The sequence below is a fragment of the Macaca fascicularis genome, chromosome 4, assembly GCF_037993035.2.
Source record: "Macaca fascicularis isolate 582-1 chromosome 4, T2T-MFA8v1.1".
In the NCBI taxonomy this organism is placed as follows: domain Eukaryota; kingdom Metazoa; phylum Chordata; class Mammalia; order Primates; family Cercopithecidae; genus Macaca; species Macaca fascicularis.
This window is the reverse complement of record NC_088378.1, coordinates 162,548,860-162,555,217: the sequence shown is the minus strand read 5'-3', so window position 1 is coordinate 162,555,217 and position 6,358 is coordinate 162,548,860. Positions and strand designations below refer to the sequence as shown.

Genomic DNA, 6,358 nt, shown 5'->3' with positions numbered 1-6,358 from the left:
TACTCATTGCCACTTGATACACAGGATTCCAAATCTTACTCATGTTTATGATTCCTACTTTCAGTATCATATAATTGTGCCAGAATACTCATACACTAGCAAACTATGCCTAACAAAACAATGTGATAGTCCTCTCTCCGGTCCGTGCCTCCCAGATGACCAAGAAAAGAAAGAACAACGGTTGTGCCTTGGCCAAGTGCAGCCTATTCGCTGCACAAACTGTGCCCTATGTGTGCCCAAGGACAAGGCCATTAAGAAATTCGTCATCCAAAACATAGTGGAGGTCGCAGCGGTCAGGGACATTTCTGAAGCGAGCGTCTTCAATGCTTATGTGCTTCTCAAGCTGTTTGTGAAGCTACATTACTGTGTGAGTTATGCAATTCACAGCAAAGTAGTCAGGAATCCATCTCATGAAGCCCGCAAGGACCAAACACCCCCAGCCCTGATTCAGACCTGCGGGTGCTGCTCCACAACCCCCACCAAAGCCCGTGTAAAGAGCTGAGTCCTTAAAGACTGAAGACGGACTATTCTCTAGAGAAAAATAAAATGGAAATTACACTTAAAAAAAAAAAAAGTGATAAGTGATCGTACCCTGAGTTGCTTAGAGGAACTTGACTCTAGTCTTTAGCACTCTTGTGTTTCCTAAGCACACTGGCATGGGGCTTGTTATATGACTTATATGTATATGTACACAGACTTAAACATGTGCATGAATATAAGAGAGATATTACTTTTATCCTGATCACCATCTATGAAGACATGAAACTTAAAAATTCAAAGCCCGAAGGCAGGAAATGCAACATTTTAGGTTAACCTAGGTAGATTTTTCAAACATTTTCTCCATTACCAGATGGTCTAATATTTAACTGAATAGAAAGCAGATCTATAGTGTGAAAAATATTTGTGTATTCTTTCCTAAATCATGAACCCATTATTTACCTTCTCTCTGTGTACCAAGAAACCAAAGACATTTAATGGGCATCATTACCAACTATAATCAGAAGTATTAGGGAGAGCCAGAGGGGATGTGATCTTAGAACAGGCTTTAGAGTGACAGACGTGAAGTCATTTTCCTTAGAGCTGCAGTTCAGTTTGGTGGAAGAGCAGAGTGCCAGGACTATTTCAGGCCCATTCTTCATTCTCAGGGTTTTGTCATTTCTGCAGTGATTCTCAAATGGCAGTCTCTATTCCCATGCAGCACCCATATTTTCCCAGAGCTGATTAATTTAACTACAATATATACCCTTCTCAAAAACTGCTAATGTAACAGGTAGGAAACACTCAATATTCAGGAATGTTGATGAGTTTCCTGAGTAGCATGCGACTGGAATGGGAAGAACAGGATTCTAGTATCAGCCTAGCCACAGGCTGGCTGTTATGTCCTTGGGCACGTTTCTTCTTGTCTCCGGGTTGCATTTCCTAACCTGTAATGCAAGAGTATCAGTCCCAACCATCTCTGAGGCCCTTTCCAGCTCTCAGAGACCTTGGAATCAGATTCATACATCTGTCAGCTGAGTTTCCAAACAACACAGCCTGGAAACAATGATTCTAAAAATAAAACATACAACTGAGAAACCAGTCACAAGACTAGAAAACATCCTCACATATATTCTGTCCCTGGTAACAAAATAGTTGCTTACATATGCGAGTCAGTCCTATTTATTATTATTATTTTTTTAGAGACAGGGTCTCGCTCTCTTGCCCAGGCTGAAGTGCAGTCACAGCTCACTGCGGCCTTGAACTCCTGTGCTCAAACAATCCTCCTGCCACAGCTTCCCAAGTAACTGGGACCACAGGTGAACATTGCCACACCTGGCTAATTTTTTATTCTTATTTTTATTAGAGAAGACTTCTCCCTTTGTTGCCCAGGCTGGTCTCAAGTTCCTGTTTTCAAGTAATCCTCCTGCCTCAGTCTCCCAAAATGTTGGGATTACAAGCATGAGCCACTATGCCCGGCCAAGTCGATCCTATTTTAGATTCACCATTATTCATTAGAAAAAATATTTTCACTTATTTGTATCTCACCCTAACTTGTAAAATCCAAATAACGTTGGCCTGACATGAAGATAATAGGCCAGTTAATCATGTTATTGACTTCACTTAAGTGGGCTACACAAATAATGCCAATGGTATTCAGTAATATCATAAAAATTATGACATTTTTCTAAGGGAACTGAGTCATACAGCCCTTGAATGAATTATACATAATAATTTTTTTTTGGGACAGAGTTTTGCTCTTATCGCCCAGGCTGGAGTGCAGTGGTGCAATCTCAACTCGCTGCAACCTTTACCTCCCGGGTTCTAGTGATTCTCCTGCCTTATCCTCCCGAGTAGCTGGGATTACAGGCAGGCACCACCACGCCCGGCTAATTTTTTGTATTATTAGTACAGACAGGGTTTCACCATGTTGGCCAGGCTGGTCTTGAGCTTCTGACCTCAGGTGATCCACCCGCCTCGGCCTCCCAAAGTGCTGGAATTACAGGCCTGAGCCACCGCACCCAGCAATAATTTTCATAGTCAAGTTTGTTGTTGTGTTAAAACAACAACAACAACAACAAAAAACAGAATTAGTTGTTTTGTCTTTTATTTTGTTTTGTTTTAGAGGCAGAATCTCTCTCTATGCTATCCAGACTTATCTTGAACCACTGGCCTCAAGCAGTCTCCCAGCTCTGCCAAATTTTACAGTGTTACTCCTTGTCTCTTATTTCAGCCATAGACACCTGGACTTGGAAAACCATGAGAAGTTGGCCAGCCCTTCCTTTTGCCTTTATGCAAAGCAATGGTAAACATCAGCAGCAAATTTAGAATCAATCTTATTTTCCGATGTCTCCAGAGATTTGATTGTTTTGCTTATATGGCTTATGGCAATACTTATCTCCAATGTGATTAAAAAAAATCATCTAATCCTTTGTGCAACAGTTTACATCTAATTTTTCTTGTTCTGAGATGTAGACAGCTATTGAGAACTGATCTTTGCACAGTACATTTTTCCTATTCTAAGTCATTATCCTTAGGTGAAGCAACATGGTGCCATTCAGTTATTCAGCAAATTCTCACATCTTCCATGTGCCATGCATTGTTAGAGGTTTTGAGCCTAGAACCATGAAAACAAAAGAAAAAAATATCTGCCCTTGTAGACTTTGTATTCCAGAGGAGAGAAAATAAACAAGGTAAGTAAAATATATAGTATGGCAGATAATGAATGGTATGGGCTGAAGGAAAAACATAAACAAAGAAGTCAGGAAGTAATGAGAGGGAGGGTGGTTTGCAGTTGAGATAAGGATGTCTCCAAGGATATGGTGGCATCTGCATTACCAGAGAAACATTCCAGGCAGAGAAACCAGTGAGTGCAAAGGCCCTGAGGCAGAAGCATGGCTGGCTTGTGTGGTAGGCATGAGTGAGCTAAGGACAGAGGAGCAACAGAGGAGGCCAGAGAGAAATGGAGAAGTGAAGGGAGTTGGGGGGTGGAGCTGTTGGCACCAAAGGGAGATGTTATAAAGACCTTAGCTTGACCAGGCACTGTGGCTCATGCCTGTAATCCCAGCACTTTGCAAAGCCCAGGCAGGTGGATCACCTGAGGTTAGGAGTTCGAGACCAGCCTAGCCAACATGGGGCAACCCCATCTCTACTAAAAATACAAAAATTAGCCGGGCGTGGTGGCAGGCACCTGTGGAGGCTGAGGCAGGAGAATCGCTTGAACCCAGGAGGTGGAGGTTGCAGTGAGCCGAGATCACACCACTGCACTGCAGTCTGGGCAACAAGAGTTAAACTCCATCAAAAAAAAAACAAAAACAAAAAAACACACACACAAGAAAACAAAAACAAAAAAACCCTCAGCTTTCCTTCTGAGTGAGATCAAAGACTTTGGAGGGTCTTGAGTCAAGCAATGGCGCAATCTGCTTCCTATCTTAACAGAGTCACCTTGGCTGCTCGGTCAGGGCAGGGGGACAAGTGTGGAGGCAGCAAAACCAGTTTGGAGGCTGTGGCTGAGGTCACCTAGGGAGTGCTTGTGGATGAGCAGGGAAGAGGCCCAAGGCTGGACGTGAAGTTCTCCAATGTTTAGAGTCAGGGAAATGAAGGACACCAACAAAGCTCACCTAAAAGAGGAGTAGCCGAAGGAGCGGAACTGCTGAGCACGGACTCTGGAAGCCACAGCTCCAGGAAGAGAAAGTGAACAGCTCTGTCAAACGTGGCTGCTGGGTGGAGCTCCCTGAAGACAGAGTGAACCCTTGGTTTTCGCCATGTAGAGGTCAGTGGATGTGGTGGAAAGCCTGCAGGGAGGTTAGAATCAGGGAGCTCTACCGTTTTAGCCAAACTCATTACATAAAACCTAGGCACTGCTAAGCAATTTACTCACCCCTTTGATCCTCAGCGGTCTCATTAGTAATACAGATGGAATGATTCCTACCTCAGGCTGGTGAGCTCTTAAAGAGACAATGTTAGGAAAGAGCCTGTATTCATTTGCTAGGCCCGCCTTAACAACATGCAACCGACTTTAATCGCAAACATTTATTTTTCTCACAGTTCCGGAGGCTGGAAGTCCAAGATCGAGCTGCTGTGAGGGTTGGTTTCTGGTGAGGCCTTTCTTCCGAGCTCGTAGACAGCCACCTTCTCTCTGTGTCCTCACATGGCCTTTCTTTTGTGTCCAAGCCGAGAGAGAGGACTCCCTGGGGAATCTCCCTCTTCTTGTAAGGACACCGGTCCTATCAGACTGGGGCTCCACTCTTATGACCTCATTTAATTTATTTATGTCCTTAAAGGCCCTGATTCCAAATATAGTCACATTGAGGATTATGGCTTCATAATCCTGTGACTCTGGGGAGAGGACATATTTCAGTCTGTAACAAAGCCCTTAGTGTGTTTTAGTGCTCAAAACTGTGCATTCATACCTCGGTTACTGCATTATTATTGCCTACGACATTACCACTTCAGGGTTTTTGTTATTTTTTACAATATAGAGCACAATATATAATAAACTACACATACAAATTCTCATTGAGAAATTACACAAAATATATCTATTGTGTCTAACAAGGTTTAATTAGCATCTTGAAAAGAACCTACGTTTTTAAGGAAAAAGTTGGCCAATACTGCCATCTATTGGAATGTTGGTCAAAGCTCATGTGTTGAACTTCATTCTTTGTCAATATCTTTTCTTTCTTTCTCTTTCTTTCTCTCTCTTTCCTTTCCTTTCCTTTCCTTTTCTTTTCTTTCCTTTCCTTTCCTTTCCTTTTCTTTTTTTCTGAGACGGAGCCTTGCTCTGTTACCCAGGCTGGTGTGCGGTGGCATGATCTTGGCCCACTGCAACCTCCGCCTCCTGGGTTCAAGCGATTCTCCTGCCTCAGCCTCCTGAGTAGCTGGAATTACAGGCACGTGCCACCACGCCTGGCTAATTTTTGTATTTTTAGTAGAGACGGGGTTTCACCATGTTAGTCGTGCTGGTTTGGAACTCCTGACCTCATGATCCGCCTGCCTCGGCCTCCCAAAGTACTGGAATTACAGGCGTGAGCCACCGCGCCCAGCCCTTTGTCAACGTCTTATATGTTGCTGTGATCATTTTCTTCCTTAATAAGTGTAAAACTGGATGATTTTGTTTTCAATTTAATCCTACAATAAGTATTCTAAGAAATACACAAAGATTCTACTAGGACAGAATGAGTCTTTTCCTACTTCTGACGTTCATTCTAAATTTCACAAATGCAAGTTGTGGAAACAGAGACATTGATGGAAACATTTCTACTTTTGGAGACAAATTCTCATTCGCGTGAGTTTTATTTCTCAATTATAAGTTATTTGGCATCCTGGCTCACTTAATCCATGAAGCAAGAGGGTTACTTTCGGAAGCCTACTAGAGGAAAATGAAAGTTTCAGATCTGAAGCTAGCAAATGCCCACCTGCTGGTGATGAGAAACAAGTTCTATTATGATAGAGTTGGTTGGAAGGCTATGCAGCCAGGAAAAGGTGCTCAGCTTCATGAAAGAAGTGCAACAGACATTGGAATGTGCCGCCTTAATGACGCTGTTGTTAGGACACTCAGTAGGCATTCTTTTACTTTGCTGGGAGTAGTGTAAGATGGTATAGCTTCTCTGTGAAATCGATCCAAATAAATATGAGCTTGCCTTTAAACCTAGTGATTCCGCTCGTTGGAATTTATCCTACAGATGGAGTTGCAAGTGTGTGAAATGATGGGTTTGTATATTGTGCCTTTTTTTATAATAGCAAAGACTGGAAACAATCTAAATGCTATCAATAAGACACGTTTAAATAAATGATGGTTCCGTCATATAAAGGAATAACATTCAGTCATTACAAGGAATGAGAGAGTTCTCTATGTACTCTACAGATTCATTTCCAAGAC

The 6,358-nt window shown here is 42.5% G+C and overlaps 1 long non-coding RNA gene across 1 annotated transcript; it reads left to right on the top strand.

Moving 5' to 3' along the window:
• Nucleotides 1–4,111: 4,111 nt before the first annotated feature.
• Nucleotides 4,112–6,126, top strand: LOC102132775 (uncharacterized). The gene is made up of 2 exons (XR_006697431.2): nt 4,112–4,249; nt 4,525–6,126. It is a non-coding gene; the product is annotated as an uncharacterized lncRNA (long non-coding RNA).
• The last annotated feature ends 232 nt before the right edge of the window (nt 6,127–6,358 follow it).